Source organism: Protopterus annectens, chromosome 6.part0 (assembly GCF_019279795.1).
Source record: "Protopterus annectens isolate FY-2018-M chromosome 6.part0, PAN1.0, whole genome shotgun sequence".
Classification (NCBI taxonomy): domain Eukaryota; kingdom Metazoa; phylum Chordata; order Ceratodontiformes; family Protopteridae; genus Protopterus; species Protopterus annectens.
Genome location: NC_056737.1, coordinates 785593962 through 785613161, shown reverse-complemented (window position 1 = coordinate 785613161; position 19200 = coordinate 785593962). Strand labels below are relative to the sequence as shown.

At 41.6% G+C, this 19200-nt stretch overlaps 1 protein-coding gene across 4 annotated transcripts in view; it reads left to right on the top strand.

Annotated features, from left to right (window-relative positions):
• Positions 1-19200, top strand: part of DAAM1 (dishevelled associated activator of morphogenesis 1) — a 3124549-nt gene that overhangs the window by 445052 nt on the left and 2660297 nt on the right. The window contains exon 1 of one of the 4 annotated variants that reach the window (XM_044074459.1): positions 13959-14214. The exons of the other annotated variants lie outside the window; for them this stretch is intronic. The gene's annotated coding sequence lies outside the window, so the exon portion shown is untranslated. Of the gene's footprint in view, positions 1-13958; positions 14215-19200 lie in introns of those variants that run through there. 4 annotated transcript variants of the gene reach the window in all.

The window sequence follows — 19200 nt, the reverse complement described above, 5'->3', positions numbered from 1 at the left end:
ATCATATTCTGATTTCAGGCACTCCTGCTGTGTACAAAGAGAGCATCTGGGAAACAGAAAAAAAAAATGTAAGCTTGTTTCTTGCCTTTCCTGTTAAGTGGTATAGACTATTTGTAGGCTTCTGAGCCCCCAAGCCCTTCTGTGTTGGAGGGAAGCCTTCTAGCTTAGTTTTTTTCTCTAACTAGCCAGTTTTCTAGTTTTAGCACTCAAATCTGTTTCTTTGATCTCAGCACTTGTTCAGAAAAAAAAATGTCATCTGCTTTTACTGTACTTGTGTTTCTACCTACTTTATTTTACTTTTGCATCATCTTAAAAGTACTCAGTTGTATTTATTACTGCTTGGTGTAACTCATTCTAAGCCTTTTGGTTTAAACACTTGGGCTTCGGACCAGTTGTTTTGCACTGAGAGCGTTTGTGGTCTGCACTGTAGTGGCAGAACAGGTAGCTTACATCCTTCTAGGTTGGGAACTGCTGATTGAGGGCTCGGTGTCTGTTATTCTAAAAGTGTATTAATTCTGGTTTAAGCACTTGGGCTTTCAGGCCAGTTATTTTACATTAAGAGGGTTTGTGGTCTGCACTCTTGTGGGAGGAGAGGCTGGACTCTGCCCTTCTGAGCTGGGAATTTCTGGTTAAAGGCTTATAGTGCATGAATATCTGAACTGCTTCTTACTGAAGTTGGTGCGCCTTGTTGGCTGTGGCATAGACTGGATTCGGGCCTGCTGGATCTAGCTTTGTTTGTGTAACTTGAGCACTAATCCAGGCATTCTCTAAAGTATTCAATTGTATTTATTACTGCTTGGTAGTAACTTGATTAAAGTGTAGCTATCATCCAAAGTCTTTTGGATTAAGCACTTTGGCTTCAGACCAGTTGTTTTACATTAGGAAGGTTTGTGGCATGCACTGTGGTGGCAGGACAGGTAGCTTTCATCCTTTTAAGTTGGGAACTGCTGATTGAGAGCCCAGTGTCTGTTATTCTTAAAGTGTATTAGTTCTGGTTTAAGCACTTGGGCTTCAGGCCAGTTATTTTACATTAAGAAGGTTTGTGGTCTGCACTCTTGTGGGAGAAGAGGCTGGACTCTGCCCTTCTGAGCTGGGAATTTCTGGTTAAAGGTTTATAGTGCCTGAATATTTGAACTGTATCTTACTGAAATTGGTACACCTTGTTTGCTGTAGCATAGACTAGATCCAGGCCTGCTGAATCTAGCTTTGTTTATATGCTTGTTATTTCCCTGGAATGCTAATTCCACCTAATACGCGGCTTCTCAGCGCTTCTGTGGATCACTAGTGATATCTGCATTGCTTACTGTACTTATTTCCTTGTTTCACTTGAAAGAAAGTTACTGTTTGTCGTTTTTGCACCAAAACGTCCCGCTGGCCAGCTTCTACCCTCCTTCTCTCTAGGTAAAAAATGGAACTCCCTCCCTCACTTAGGACAATACCTAACATTGAATCCTTCAAAAACCAACTCTTCCAATATCTCTCTTCCAAATGGAAATGCTCCTGCTTTCACTCTACATAACTCCCCCCACTAAACTCTCCATACGACTGCTTTACTATACTATCTAGCTTAATCTTAGCTTAATTCTAATTTCTCCTATACTCTCAAGCTTCATCTAATTTCTCCAAGAACCTGAACTATCAGACTTAAACTCCATATTTGTAAATATTGTAAAAATCAGAAAAAAAAAAAAAATTAGTTTTTGTTATATACTGTCTCACAATGAATATTACCGTTTTTCATTTGAATGTATGTAGTTCCACTGAATGTATGAACCATACTACTGTATCCCCTCTCCAAAATTATGTAACCTTTCTCATTGTTTTGTAACCCTTATCATACTACTATTGTACATGGAGCTTTTCTCCCCGGGCCTCCACTGAAAATGGGCACTTCTTGGCCCAGTGGACTTCCCCGGTAATCAAACTGAAATAAAAATAAAATAAAGTTACCTGTAACACATTGCACTTAAGTTACCTGGCACTTGCTCACTAAAGCAATTATATAAGTCAGCACTAAAAATTAAAAGCACTACAACCTCACTCCCCACTGGCCCTTGTTTTCAATTATAAAGGAATTCCCAATATTATTCTAGCATGTCCAAAGGTCAGTTGTCAATCTCCTCTCCGGTCCAGCTGGTGAATCTCGGAATCTTGAGGCAATGTTACAACTGCCTCATGTACACAGACAACCCTCTCCTCTTCCCAACAAATTCCAACACATGTGAGAGATGCAACCATATAGCCAAACTGGAGGCTAAGCTCTCTCAACTCAGTACTGGCATAACCAGTCAGGAGGAGAAGGAAATCACACTCACTACAATTCCAGTCTCACATAGACCTACCACGACAGCAAACCAAACACATAATCACACAAAAACATACTCGGAGGCTCTAAATAAAGATCTGCCTAAGCAGCAGAGACCTCCAAAGCAGACACCCAAGCAACCGCTACCCCAAAACAAAACACGTGCAACACATATCTCACAAACCAGTGTGCCGAACAGTCACAGCCCTTAAGACTAAAAAACACACCTGATACACTTGTAATAGGTGACTCTATCGTCAGGCACACTGACGTCCTGCTCACCAGGTTGAACAAGGAGAAGGTCACGGTGAGCAGCCTGTCAGGCGCTAGGATCCGCCACATAGCACAAGCACTCAGGTCACTCCAAGGCAAGTACAAATATGACTCGGTCATTGTCCATGCTGGTGTGAATGACCTGAGACGTACCTCCCTGGACTACATGAAAAGAGACATAGAGGAGCTCTCTGAGCATGTAGCCCAGGCCGGTATGACCCTGACCTTGAGTAGCATCTTACCCTCACCAAGAATGATGCCACAATATGAAGACAAGATGATCAATTTCAACAATTGGCGTAAGTACTGGTGTCATTCAAAGGGGATCCAATGCCTGTCAGCTTGGGATGATATGCTCGACAAGCCACGATGCTTCGCTAGGGACGGCTTGCACCTGTCATCCCTGGGCTTTCGGATATTGGCAAAGGCTCTTGCTACCCCCATAGTGCCTTTTTTAGGCAAGGCTCAAAAGACAAACCCACCTCCATAGGTATCGCAAGGGATAAGAAACTAAGAGTAATGCTACTCAACGCCATAAGTCTAAACCTCAAGATGCACGCACTCGAAACTCTCCTTAGCATGGAGAACATCGATATCTGTGCAGTAACAGAAACCTGGTTCAGGGCTCCCGAGAGCACCCCAGCACTACCAGGTTATACCTCATACCATGGTTTTCGGCCCCAAAACTTGGACCGAACCACAAAAGGAGGGGGAGTATCAATATTCGACAAAGATACCCACACCTCCAGGTTGGTGGCAAAGCATGAAGCATCAGAGACTATCCATGTGCAACTAACAGTGGGGTAAAACTACCTTCCAGTTTATAGCCTGCTTCATACCACCCTCCCAAACCCAGGAACCCCACTCGGCCTTCCTGAGAACACTGGAAAATATGAAGGTCTCTCCAAACACCATTATATTGGGTGACTTCAACTACCCAAACATAGACTGGGAGCACTACTCTAGCTGCAACACCCTAGCCCAAAGGTTCCTAGAATTTATAAACTCAAATGCTATGGAACAACTTGTTACCACTCCCACAAGAGGGGAAAACATACTGGACCTCATCATCACCAACATGAGGACTCTATGCTCCATACCAGAAGTGTATCCCTCACTGGTAAGATCAGACCATAAACTAATCTCACTGGATATTCACATCCCGACCCCACCCCCTGCCCAGAAAACCACAGTGAAAACTTCTCTAAAGCAAATTTCACACTCCTCAAAACCGAGGTGGAATCCTTCAAAGCCCCCGAGCCTGTGGAAAATACGGCCCAGACCGCAGAATCCTTTATAAACGCATTCTATGAACACCTTCAGGAATGCATGGATCATGCGATCCCAAATAAAACTAAGACCCAATCCTCCAAAGGCAGACGTCCTGTCTGGTGGACCCCAGCCATAAACAAACTATACAATAGAAGGAGGAAGCTACTAAATGATAGAGCAAAATCCCAAAAAGGGAAGGCATCACTGATCAGTATTGGCAAAAAACTACGGGCACTCATAAAATTGTCTAAGGCCAGCTTCGAGAGAAAAATTGCACAGGACACTAAGGATAATCACAAGGCTTTCTTTAGTTATGTTAGGAACCTGGGTGGTAATTCCCAGATATGCTCAGAATTAGTCCAAAATGACAAAAAATACACCGAACCCACAGACATTGCCAACATTCTAGCTGACAGGTTCAGCGCAAACTCCCCCCCCTCCCCACCAAAAGGGCAAATATCTATCCCAGCAGAGTGCTGCCCCCCTGACATCTCAGATGCTCAGGTAAGAGCCGCCCTCTCCAAAGCAAAAAACAGAGCATCAATGGCACCAGACGGTGTCCCGGGCTGCGTCCTACATGAACTCCAAGAAGAGCTAAACCCAAACATAAAACTACTGTTCAATCTCAGCCTTACTAAAGGATATGTGCCCAAAGAGTGGCGTACAGCAACAGTGGTCCCTCTCCATAAAGGTGGTGCCTCAACGGATCCTGGAAACTATCGCCCCATAAGCCTGACTAGCTTGGTCTGCAAAGCTATGGAAAGGATCATCATGGACCTCTTAAAAAAAGATATTGTGGACCTACAGACACTGGATCCTACCCAATTTGGCTTTGTTAAGGGCAGATCCTGCCTCTTAAACCTGGTTGATTTCTTTGAAACAGTCACCAATGCCATTGACGAGGGGAAGGTGGTCCACACAGCCTACCTGGACCTCGCAAAAGCCTTCGATACAATACCCCACTCGGGCATTATAGATAAGCTCACCAGCTTAAATATAAACCCCTATGTCACTAGATGGATTGGCTCAAGGACAGAACCCACATGGTTAGAATTGCTGGAGCCATGTCAGACTCCAAACCAGTTACAAGTGGTGTCCCACAAGGCTCAGTCCTGGGACCTCTCTTGTTCAGTATATATTTCTCGGAGGTACAGGCCAACACGGAAGGACTGAGGCTGACCAAGTTCGCAGATGACTGCAAACTGGGCGCCATAATCGACTCTCCAGCCGACACAAGCATCCTCCAAAAGGGCCTCATAGAAACAGACAACTGGTACCAGAGCCATGGCCTCAAGCTAAATGCCAAAAAGTGTATAGTCATCCCCTTTGGCAAAAACAAAGTGCACACAAATTACCACATAGGTGATAATCCATTAAGTACAGAAGAAGTAATTAGGGACCTGGGGACCCAAGTTGATAGCAATCTCTCATTTGACAACCACGTGGCCAAAGTGGTTAGAAAAACATTTTATATAGCCCACCTAATCATGAAGGGATTCACATCTAGATCAGGTGAGGTCATCGTGCCTCTTTACTCATCCCTCATCAGGCCCATAATTGAGTGCAATGCCCCTTTCGGGATGTACCTTACCAGACACCTGCAGCAACTGGAAAGACCCCAAACGTACCTCACCAAGAGGATCAAAGGGCTCAAACAGATGCCATATGCTGCCCGGTTAAAGAAACTCCAGCTCTACTCAGTGGCATATACCGCCTGTTCAGTGGCGATCTGTGCCTGACGTATAAAGCCATGTCCAACCCGGAATTAATGGACATGCTGCACCTCAGAAAATCCAAATCCCATCGAGCTACGCGCTCTAGAGACTTGAACCTCAGCACTGAAATAAATAGGACATGCTGGAGGGACAGATTCATAACCCAGAGGCTCCCTTCACTCTGGAATATAATCCCAGTCCAGGTTAGGCAGAGTCCCTCATTGACTCTCTTCAAGAGGAAACTTGATGAGTGGATGGGAGATCGTAGGTTTACCCCGGGTATCACTTCTGTGTCACTGTTAGACAGAGGCACAAGTATACTAACCTTGAAAAAGGACATAGCAAAATAAATTTAAAATGGGTGGCGAAAGCCAAACACATTCTGGCTAGGCTTATAAATGACCTAGGGCAGATAGCCTAGTATGAACCTATAAGATGCTAAAGATAACCACAAGGCCTTCTTTAGTTATGTCAGGAACCTGGGTGGCAACTCCCAGATATGCTCTGAGTTAGTGCAAATTGAGAAAAAATCACTGAACCCACAGACATTGTCAACATCCTGGCAGACAAGTTCAGTGCAAACTTCTCCCCCCTTCCCCCCCCAAAAGAGCAAAGGTCTATCCCAACAGAGTGTAGCCTCCCTGACATCACAGATGCACACGTGCGAGCTGCCCTCTCCAAAGCAAAAAATACAGCATCAATGGGACTGGACGGTGTCCCGGGCTGCGTCTTACACGAGCTCCAAGAAGAACTGAACCCTCACATAAAGTCATTGTTCAATCTCAGCCTTACTACAGGATATGTACCCAAGGAATGGTGTACAGCAACAGTGGTCCCACTCCACAAAGGTGGTGCCACAATGGACCCCGGAAACTATCGCCTTATAAGCCTAACTAGCCTGGTCTGCAAAACTATGGAGCTTATCATCATGGAACTCATAAACAAAGACATTGGGAACCTCCAAACACTGGATCTTACCCAATTCGGCTTTGTTAAGGGCAGATCTTGCTTCTTGAACCTGGTCGACTTCTTTGAAACCGTCACCATGGCCATAGATAAAGGGGAGGTAGTCCACACAGCCTACCTGGACCTCGCAAAAGCCTTCGACACAATACCCCACTCGGGCATCATAAATAAGCTCACCAGCTTAAATATCAACCCCTATGTCACAAGATGGGTTGCAAACTGGCTCAGGGATAGAAATGCTATGTCGGACTCTAAACCAGTTACAAGTGTCCCACAAGGCTCAGTCCTGGGACCTCTCTTGTTCGGTATATATTTCTCTGAGGTGTACAGGCTAACACGGGAGGACTATGGCTGACCAAGTCCGCAGATGACTGCAAACTGGGTGCCATAATCAAATCGCTGACTGACACAAGCATCCTCCAAAAGGGTCTCACAGAGACGGATAACTGGTGCCAGAGCCATGGCCTAAAGCTAAGTGCCAGAAAGTGCATAGTCATCCCCTTTGGGAAAAACAAAGTGCCCACAAATTACCACATAGGTGGTAATCCATTAAGTACAGAAGAAGTAATTAGGGATTTGGGGACCCAAGTAGATGACAATCTCTCCTTTGACAATCACTCCTTTGACAATCACATTGCCAAAGTGGTTAGAAAGACCTTCTATATAGCCTACCTTATCACGAAAGGGTTCACATCTAGATCAAGAGATGTCATTGTGCCCCTCTACTCATCACTCATCAGGCCCATAATTGAATACAATGCCCCATTTGCGATGTACCTTACCCGACAACTGCAGCAGCTGGAAAGACCCCAAAAGTACCTCACCAAGAGGATCAGTGGACTCAAACAGATGCCCTACGCAGTTAGACTAAAGAAACTCCAGCTCTACTCACTTGCTTACCGCCTACTCAGAGGCGATCTGTGCCTGACGTATAAAGCCATGTCCAAACCAGAATTAATGGAGATGCTCCACCTCAGGAAATCCAAATCCCTTAGAGCTACACGCTCCAGGGACTTAAACCTCAGCACAGAAATAAATAGGACATGCTGGAGGGACAGATTCATATCCCAGAGGCTCCTTTCACTCTGGAACAAAATCCCAATCCATGTTAGGCAGAGCCCCTCAATGACCCTCTTTAAAAAGAGAAATCTTGACGAGTGGATAGGAGATCATAGGTTTACCCCTGGGATCTCTTCTGTGTCCCTACTAGACGGAGGTGCAGTAAACTAACCTTAAAAGGGCTATCTTCTGTGACCTACATACAGAGGCACAGTCAACTAATCTAAAAGGGTGGCGAAAGCCAAACACACTCTGGCTAGGCTTATAAATGCCCTAGGGCAGATAGCCTAGTATCAACCTATGAACCTATTGGTAAATTTATCATCACAAAAATAAATCATTGTTTCAGATATTTCCATTCTTTTAGTAAGGTTATTTAAAGTGTTTATAGATGATAGCTGGAATGCAGTGCTATCACTCATAAGTGGCCATAGGTCAACTGGTGCCCTAGGCAAAAGGGCTCCATGGCGGCCCCCTCACACCACCTGGCTCCCCCTATCCTGGTCTACCCTACACCAAATAAATACTGGAAAAGCACCCCTGCTAGATCGGCGCCCTAGGCGGCTGCCTAGATGGCCTATGCCTAAGGTTGGCTATGCCATCACTTGATTGTATTGTTTGTAAGGCGCTTTTTAAATTTTCCATCATAAATATTTGTTTGAGTTTAGTTTTAGATTGAGAGTATTTTTTCTCATCTTTACATAATTTTTCTAAGATGAATTATTCCAAATTAATTGGACTTTGAATTCAATCTCTAGCTATTTTTTTATTTGCACTACTGTTGTGTTGTCAGAGCTACTAAGGTTCCCCTAAACCTACCATATTTATCCTAATTGCTAAAAAGTAAAGGTTCACAGACTTTATACATAAAGCACAGACATGTATATCCCCAAAACATCCTAGCTTTCCTAACCTCCCTAACCCCATGGAATAAGAGAAAAATAATAAATTAGCCCAAGGGCATGTGTGTACAGTTCAAGAAATGTGTACCAAAAAATTAAAAGGGGAGTTTGACTTACATATGGACAATACAATAATTCAGGTAATTGTCTGTTGTCCTGTCAATAACAACAAAAATATCTGCCAGAGAAAATGTGTGCCTGAAGATACCCACATTAGTAAAGCAATGAAAAATATCAATAGGCTGTAAAGTCAAAGTAGTAATGTTTACAGTAATGTATTATAGTTTGCTGCTGACATTCGTAGGCACACATATATCTATCCTAATCAGTGTAATGGATTTTGACTTCAACCTGCCACTGTCATGCAGACACACCTTACCAGGTACACAGACACACACACACGTGTGTGCAGACATCCTCTCTCACCCAGATTTCTGTGATGGTCAAAGTAATGTACACTGTATTTCAGTATACTCACATTGATAAAACACTTTATTTAAAAAAATGAATGTGTTATTGTGCTTGTAGATGCATCCTATTTCTTACTATTAAAAATAAACATATGTTGGAGACAAAGTACTTACTTTGAAGGTAGAAGTTATTTTACTGCTTTTGGGAGTGACTTATGTCATTGAAATCAGAGGTAGAAATAGTGGTTACAGTAATTTTTCACTTTGCTGTTGTCAGCTCCCCACTCCAATTAGTTTAATGGTCACAGTAATATACATTGTATTTCCATATGATGCTGCCATGCACAGCCACCCCCCCCCCAACTCAGTTGCTGTAATTGTATCAAAAAAGATGAATGGAAATAATTGCCACACATTCCAACCCTGATTGCTGTAATGGCCACATGCATTTCCATACTTCCTCACCACAATTGCTGCAGTCATAAAATAGAAAAGGAGAAAATGCTTACCTAATTTAGTAACAGAACATGGACTGGCTAGCCATGACCTGTTACTTTGTGATAGGGTAGGGTCAGCAGGGACAATCATAATTCATTTTCCAGTTTCCCACATTATCCTAATATCAGGGATGATCAAGATAATATGTGAAGTCAGAATGAATGAATGATTGGAGGCATTACTGAACTGCAGTGAAGGCATTACCAGTTTTAACACATTGATTTCTACAAAGGTCACTGTATTTTAATGGTCTTCTGGTAAAAAAAATAGTCTACTTCTCCATAAAATAGACTTGTAAATGAATATATAAATGATAAAAGGAGAAATCAATGATTAAAACACTAACCAAAGTAAAGTTTCTCGTATAGTTCACAGAAACATCACTCCCCCCAAAAAAATCCATGCCTATGTTGGTCTACTCTTGAAATGAAATAAAAGGGAAAAAGTATAAAGTGTAAAATAAACACTGATGGTATTGTCAGCAAAATACTGCAAAGCAGTTAATCTTCGATAGTCACCAGAGTACAGCAGCCTGTCAGTCCATACTGCTGCCTCCAGGCAGTGTCTACATGTTGCCAATCTCGTCTGAGGAACTGTGGCTTTTCTAGTGTCAGTTTTAGCTCCTGAGTATGTATACCCTTCCTACCCTGCCAGCTCTGTCAGGCACCTGAATCACTAGTCAAAGTTGGTTCACCTTGGTGATAATCAGGACTTTATCCTTAAACACCCACTGCTGGCATTGTATTTTTCAGAATGTAGTTGGCCTTCTTTCCCAGATGCTCGTTCTTATAGCATCAGGTTTGATGGTAGAGAAGGTAGGCTACCGACACATTGCTGTGTGATGTACAGTGAGTAGATGAGAAATGCTGAAACACCTCATAACTGTGGAAAATAGCTAAGACTTGTATGTAATGTTGTAAAGAATGTGTCCTAGGTGAAAGTGAAGTATAGGTTGAAACAAATGTGCTTTGCATGTAGTTCATTAAAATGCATATTTAAAGCTGGAAGGTGTGGAAGTGTGTGACAAAGCACTGTTCCCAAAGACCTTATTTAGCTTCCATTAAGTTTTGTAAGAGGGCTTGTGGTTTGGCCACCAAGGCAGTCTGATTTCTGTCCTTATGTAGCCCAGTTTCAAAGACAATTCTGTTTTTGTCTCATTTGGTTCATTCTTTTTGTGAAACAAACTCTTAGCAACCTTGTGGTACAGAGGTTTTGCATTCTGACTGTGCCACAGATGACCCTGGCTTGATTTTTGTGTCCAGGAGCTGAAGGAACCAGTTAGGCATGTCAATGACTCAACATGTTGCACATTCATACCTTTTTGATGCTGGAAGGCTCAGAAAGTTGTGGGTTGTATCGCCATAACAGGTGCTTGCCATTGTGTTCCAGTTCTGACACTGTAATGGAGAATGGGCCGATGCTGCCCTTCTGAGGTACATTCCTTTAGATGAGACATTTAACAAAGTGTCTCAAGGTCCAGGCCAAAAGACTGGCAGTATAAATCCTCTTTGAGTCTTCCTGAAACTTGACTATATATAGTTAGACTAAACCAGTCAGCAAAAGTCAATCAGTAGGTTGGTAAGTAAGCAAATAAATGCGACATGGACTGTACAGCTTAAATTACTTGTATTCCTGTATAGAAAATTGGCAGTATCTGATTAGAGGAGAACTATATGGTGTTTGGACAGGTATTGCAACCACAAACACTGTGAACTGGAGGAGAACAGGTTATCATGGAGTTTGACAGCACTTCATTTTGTGCATGGGTAGCATTGTTGTCTCACAGCAGGCTTCCTGGATCAATTATTGGCTGAGGTGCCTTTTTGTAGAGTCTGCATGTCTTCCCTGAGTTTGTGAGAGTTTTTTCCTACATCCTAAGGGCAAGCATTGGGCTGTTTGAGGATTCTAAACTCTTCTAGGTGTACGAGTGATACAGAAGAAGGGCTTGGAAGTGTAGGTTCCTTCTCTAGTTTTTAATAAACCCCATGGATGGTGACTGTTCAGAGTCTGATGCAGCTCATGAGCATGGATGAATGGATGACCAGGATCTTCAGCTGTCGCATCCTTCCCATAGTAACTATTAGTTTTTTTAGGATAGGGAGAGAAGTAATAGGCATTATGGATAGCTTAATGGTTGTGAGGGGACAGGCCATCTACCCAAAAAGTACATACAGTAAAGAGATAGGTTGAAGCTCTGTGGTGTATATGAATAACTCCCTGATTTGGTCAGTGTTCAGTTAGCTGCACTGGTACTGATAGAGATGGGTGGGAGATGCTGGGAATGAGCCGCCTGATGCCGTCTCACTCATACTAGGGGGAGGAGGCAGACCAGCTTGCTGCTTGGCTAACACAGCTGCAATATATGGCTGCAGCTGTAAGTGCCTGTATGATCAGAGCTGGAGCAGTGCACCACATTAGTAGAAGGTTAAAATATGCAGTCGCAAGCCTTCACCTTATATGAGTAGAAGTTGCAGAACTCACAATCTGCTAGTGGGGAAGAAGTTAACTACTGGGATACTTCACAGCTCATCACACCTACCTAACTCTTGCCTCCTGGAGAGAAGTAATAAGCTGTAATCGCCTACCATACAGTTACCATACATTGTATTGCCCAACATTTGAGAGACTAGTCATCTTTTGTTAGCATGTTTCTTCAAGGCATTTTATCTTTAGTGTTCTCTGTTTTTTTATTCAGTTTCCTGACAAAAGGTCTTTTGTACTGCTTAAGAATCTTCCCCATCATGTCAGCCCACTTCACAAGTCCTCTCAAAGTAATGTACCTGATATATACATGTACTTAGTTCTGGTGACTGACTGCATTTGAAGGTCTTTGAGAGGGACATGCATAGTGTGCCTTTATTTTATCTAAACTGTCTCTGTTTTATGACACAGGTGCATTTTTAATAATATCCCGTCTAGATTGTGCACATCAGTGCTCTAGTTGTTTCAGTTATATTACACATAAACCAACTAATCAGTGTGAATGAGCCAGTAGTGGCCATAGTCAGAATTTCAGATGGTAATGCAAATGCTTGTTGTGATTTCCATCTACTATGATATGCCCCAGACTATCTAATAAACATAATTTTTCTATTTTAACTTAAAAGTGAAGCATAACAGATCACGTGATTTGTGTGGATGAAAATTCTGCGATGTGAGTAATGCAGTGACCCATTGCAGGCCTTATTACAGCTTAAGCGATCCAGGTTTGATAAGCATCCTGGGCACTTGCAGCAGATGGGGAAGCTGGGTAGGACCATTGGCGGGGGAGGGGGGGGCAGAGCTTGTCTGTAAGTTTCCATGTACCCTCACAGTGGCAACAGTGCAGAAGCCAGTAGGTAGAAGCCTTCACTGTTATTACACGAAAATGTGCTTCTGCATGGGGAAGTCGTCATAGAATTCCACTGTTGTGGATTCCTCATTCTGCCCGACCCAGTGGTGGGGTAGGGCAATGATAAAATGTCACTATAGCTAGGATGCTAATTAAGGATACATAGAACCCTTATTGCTGCCTAATGATGGATCCCTCCAAATATGTCTGACCTCCCCATCACAAGGAAACAAATAGGCTCAAGTCCATTAATGGGTGGGTTGATGGTCAGCAGGCAAGACTGCAAAAATAACAGGAAAAAAAGAAGGAAAGGTAACATAGTGCCCTGTGCTTACAGCGAGTGAGAACTTTCCCCTATACTGTACTTACTTTCTCTGCCAAGTAAAAGTGAAAACGTTTTTTGTCATATAGGATAGTACAGAGTAGGGGTGAAGGAAGTGGAAATGACCACTGCAGTGGTGACTTTAGAGATGATTAAGTGGCAGGCATTCATAGAAGGTACAAGTCCTTGCCATCCAAATCATTAATTTTGATAAATATATATTTACAGTCTTGTTGCAGTTTGTGCATTTTTGTCCTAATGCTCATCATTCTTGTGAGACCACTTATCTATGTAATGTGTTGAGGAAGTATTGAGAATTGTTCCCTTAAGGGTCTGTAGTTTGTTTTTCCTGCTTCTTGAAGAATGATGTAGTTCCGTCTTTTAGATACTTCTAAAAAAAACATTGATATGCAGTTTAAATAGTCTTTATTGTATGAAATGCCGGACTCTGTCTGAACCCCGTTCTTTCACATCTGGACCTGTCAGAAATAGATTAGCTGCGTCTTTTTGTCATAGCGCACTATGAAGTAATTGCATAGGACTAGGTATCTGCCAGATATAAATAAATCTTCCAGATATAAATACTTTTGCTTTGCCTGTGTAAAGAAAGACCTAATCAGGTCGTGCCTTTGTTACCAAACAGGCTTGGTTGGCTGGAACATGCTAAATTCATGAACTTGCTGTAATGGTTAAGATTTGCACACCTCCAGGCATTGCAGTCTGGCAGCCTTTACTGCATGACTAAACCCAGTGGCTCTTGCATACATTGACAAAGTGGAGGGGGTTGGCTTGCATCTGAGTCCGTCCTATTAGGCTGAGAGTGTTAAAGGGGGAGTGGTTCTGTGCTATCTATGCTTTTGACTGTAGCAACACATCTATGACATTCCTTTTTGTCCCAGATGAGAAAGGGATGCATTAACCCATTGCCTGTCTTTTTATTTTAAAATTCTGCGTAAAAGAATGGTTGCTAACACTGGACTGCTGTTATAGGTGGTAGTATCTGATGGGATTCTTAACCTTCTGAGAGGATATGAACTTATACTGGAGGAAAGCAATACTTCTAAAACAGGGCAGAATTTTAGTCTAGTCTGTTTGCTTTTCCTCTCGAGGAAGTGGATATTTCCTTTGACATGTGAGACCAGATTGTTGCCTACATTTCAGGTAATAAAAACGTCTTATTATAAAATGTCTTTCAGATGCTTTTATGCTTTGGAAGTTAGTATTTTTGTGGCAGGTTTGCATTTTTTTAAGTGGTACTTCAGTGTTCTGTAACGTCTGTATAATTAACTTTTCAGGGGAAAATAGTACTGTACCCTTTAGTCTGAGTGGCAGTTGTAGAACTAGTGGCAACGGCTCGTTTCCTAATGTTTGTTCTTTGTATGCTGAATACATTCCTAGTGTTTGTTCTGTTCTGTAATGAATCCTGTTAACCCCACACACACTGTGCTTCTTAAAAGTGATTTGCTTGAGAAATATTGGTGTAGTGAAAGAGGTTTAGTTTTTGTTTAGCTTTGTCATTAAGCCTGTAATTTAGTTTGCTCTGAGCTAGAGAGCAGTTAAGAATCTGTAGTGTAAATCACTTATGAAAGTGTACAATTACAGCTGTATGAAATTGTGCAAGAGGTTAGAATAGTTGTCAACAGTTCACAGGATTAAAGGCTTTCTGAGAAACCACCTGAATAATATAGGGAGCAAAGTTAGTTGTATGTGTACTACAAGGTGGCAGACAAGACGTTAGTGTTGTGATTCACTGTAAGGCAACCATATTATCACCGGTGAGATGGTTTATCATTTCCTTGCCTAGGCTTGAGATTAATTTCAGCCTTGCAGTTTCAGACATGTCTGACAGGGTAGAGAGGGGAAGGGCAATGCATTAGTGTTACACTGTACAAAACTACTTGCATTAGTTTTGTGACAGAAGGAAGTTTTCTTTATCATTGGGTACTTTGCATTTCTTCTGAAAGATTCAGGTGCAATGTAGTTAAGGACTTAAATCATAAAAGGCAGCCACTAGAGTTTGCAATGTGTTTTCTTCCTCCTCACTGAATATCTTTGTAATTGCTTAGTGTGTTGTCATTTCATAATACAGTGAAACAAGAATAAAAATTTCCAAAACCTCAAAGGATCACTGTGGTAACTCAGCTGCCTTTCACCGCAGCTGTGTATTTTAAGTTTAAAACATGATAGTCGTATAAATGTTTTAGGATGTAAATGTGTAGTGGCCTTTTTATATTTGGTACAGTGCAGATGCAACTAAAGGATGCACACATTTGTTTCTTTAATTGTTGGAAGAAATCTTTCAGGAATATTATGTGACGAGTATTTCCTAAATGTCAGGTGCGACAGCGTTTAATACAGATTGTGATTCTCTGTGCAGTTCTTAAAACTGAGTGTGGGTAATTTGGGGGTAGATTGGCTTATATCACTGTGCTGTTACTGAGGTAATCATAGTTTTATTTTATACACAGCTTGTCTGATTTTATTCATGTACTACTGATGTGAAATTTCATTGGCGACTTGCTTAAGGGGGGAACTCAAGTGCGCACCAACCCATAACAGCTGAACTGTTGGACCCATGGGGATTAGTAACAGGGTGGGGAGCAGCAGAGAGGAAAGCTTAGCAACTGGGAAGCCTTGCATGTGATTGAAAAAGCCCATAGCACAAATCTTGACTGAATCAGTAACCCCTAGTGTCTATAGGTAGTAAACATACATGTTTTAAATGCCTCAAGGAAGATGAGAGCAGTTTTTTAGCTTATGAAATCTAGCCATGAAAAAAATAGATCAATTTGTTTATGTTGAGGTAACAGGATTTTAACATTTGATATTTACAAGTAACTTCTGTTAGATCTTGCAGAGGGAGATTTTCACGTAGAACTTTGTCTTAATAAATTTATATATGAATTAGTAATGCTTACGCTAAGAATAGGACCTGAGTCAGAAGACCGGTTGAAGTCCTAGCAGCTGCATTGTATTTTCCAGTAATGCCAAATTAGCTCACAGAGAAGTTGATTTTTTTTCTCTCAGTCACATGACTTATTGGGTGCATGCTCCTGAAGCATAAGTTGTTAAACTAAAACAGGTTGCATTTTTGGAATTTCTATGAATGTTGTTGCAGTGTGTTTAACAAAAGACTATTTTTATGAGAATAACAGCTGGGTGGGGCAGATACAGAGGATGCAGTCAGTTGTTTTTACTTTGTATTGGAAACAATGAAAATTGTTCCGGTTCTGCATGCACCATTCAGTTCCTAAAATATATATTGCTGTAGCTGGTTAAGGCGAACATAGGTTATCTGAACATTCATGTTTGCAAGTGTACATGAATGAATCAGTGACTTGGTTTAAGTAGCACATTTAACTTTTGATGCTCAAAAGCCAAAAAGATTGTGTTGGTTCTATCCCATCACCAAGTGCTTGAAGATGTATCGATGATCGAAGTGGGGGTGCATTCTTTCAAATGATTCATTAAAACTGAAGTGCTCTATGCTTGAAGTATATGTAGTTCCTGGATGTTACAGAACTTGTTGCACTCATCAGTGAATGACATGGGTGCTTCCCTTTCTCCTGGCAAAATTTCTTCTTTCCGGTATTGCCACCTCAAATTGCCCAGTTAGATTTAACTGGTTAGCAAAATAAAATTAAACAACTGTTAAGTCAAAACGTTTTAGTCCTTTTTCATGTTTGTTTTCTTAGGTGGTGTTACCATGTTATTTTTATTTTACATTTTATATATCCCACTGTTACATGTATTTTTTTAATTGTAGGTGCTTTTTGCTCAGATACCTGCTGACCATGAAGCCTTCCTCAGTCAGACTCTCATTCATTCCACTGTACTATGCAATTACCTCAGCGTAGTATAGCGACAATGGCTTTGTATTAGAACACTACCCCCACTGGCATTTCAGCACAGAAATGGGCGTGGTGAAAGTGATTGACATGGCAACAGTGTGCGATGTGGCATGTTAATCATGCATGATTGACGAGCCATGCAGATTCGCAAGTGTCATTGCGAATATTCTGTGTGATTATTCATTGTGTGGTCATACTTTGCTGTTCTCAAAAAATGTTCATTCTGGCGGAGTTATTCTTTTTTAGTCTTTTTTTGTAAATGATGTAAAGACAGTCAAACATCATAGCCAGGCACAAGCTCAGTATTGTACACAGTATTGACAAGTTGACTTTTTTCTGCCCGCACTGTTATGGTAGCTAGTTAATGCGCAGTGTATTTTTATAAATATGAGGACAAGTAAAGGAATAGGAGATTCACTACGGTTAAGTCAAGTCATTTTGCAGTGTAATAGATTTATTTCAGCAGTAGTGCTGACTTATGTTCAAAAACTGTGTTTTAACAATAATAACAATGCGCTTTAAACTTGCTTCCTGAATAACCACCTCAGCTGGAATGGATATGGTAACGGAATGTTAAACTGAGAACTCCCATTTTTAGTGGAGTCCCGGCAGAAAAATCAACAGTACAGGTACTGGAGAGTACCGCAGCTACCGCTGTAAACTTTTTACAACCAGAGCTTGACATAATGTTAGCCAAAAAAAAAATAAAATAAAATAATAACCAGGGCTGTCATACTGTAGATCTGGAACCTAATCATGCAGCAACCTCCCATCCCTCTTTCATGTTTTCTAACTTTTTTAAAAACATTTTTATTTTCTGTTGTTTCTTTAATTGATATTTCAAGACTGAACTGAGTTGCATTTCAAAGCATATGTGTATCTCCTTAGGTCCCCAGTCATCATTTGTTTTCACTTTGAAATAGCATATGATGTCTTCCAGATCTTACTTTTCTGTTTCTAATTCTCATGTGCAGTTTTGTACACTTTGGTTTTGATGACCTTGTGCTTTTTGTATTCATATATGTACTCATGTTGCTGTTTTTTTTCTCTGCTTATTTCATGTTGCACTAATTTCATTTAAGCCATCACAGGATGAGCAAAGTATACAAATAAAAATAAAACAAAATGTATTTAATCAAAATCAGTTTCTGTTGTATAGTTTTGTATATTAATCACATCTGCATGGGGGGACAAGCCCCCCTGCACCTCCCACCCTCCCCGCTACATCAATATACCACCTCCAACATAGCACTGCTTTGAGGAAATTGGTAAACTACGTGTAGACGCAGTGGTTACAGACCAGTAAATACTTCATTATCCTTTATCACCCTTACCTGTTGCACATCTATACTAGCTCGGTCCCTCTGTCGAGTCAATCGGTACAGGTCCTTTTCTCCCTCCTTAGTGTCCAACCTTTTATACAACTCTTCAACTCTTCATACGCCTTATCCTTCACCACCTCTCTCTTTGCCATGCACCTCATCTCCTTATACTCTTGTCTACTTTCTTCATCTCTCTGACAATTCCATTTCTTCGCCAACCTCTTTCTCTGATTACTCTCCTGTACTTCTTCATTCCACCACCAGGTTTCCTTGTCCTCCTTCCAGATGTCACACCAAGCACCTTTCTAGCCATCTCTCTTACTAGCTCTGCTGTAGTTACCCAGCTATTTGGTAACTCTTCACTGCCACCCATTGCCTGTCTTAACTCTTCCCTGAACATCACCTCACAATTGCCCTTTTTCAATTTCCACCATTTGATCCTTGGTGCTGCCCTCACACTCATCCTCCTCTTCTTGATCACCAATGTCATCCTACAAACCACCATCCTATGCTGCCTAACTACACGTTCCCCTGCCACCACATTACAGTCTCCAATCTCCTTCAGACTGGCCCTTCTACATAAGATATAATCCACCTGTGTGCATCTTCCTCCACTCTTGTATGTCACACTATGCTCCTCCCTCTTGTTAAAATATGTATTCACAGTCATGTCCATCCTTTTTATAAAATCCACTACCATCTGACCTTCTGCATTCCTTTGCTTAACACCATATCTACCCATCACTTCCTCATCTGTGTATTAAACCAAGTTCAGAAAAAGGAATACTTGCCCAGTGCCCATTTATTGTGTGTGAGGGTTGCTGCATCAGGTATGTACAAGTTGTTTCTTTACAGGAGTAGTAACACTGTTTTTCCATGAGCTACCATAGTTTCTGAACTACATGTTAAACTACAGTTAAATTAATGCATTCTACTTCGTATGTATTTAGTAACTGAGATATGCAGGGCATCAG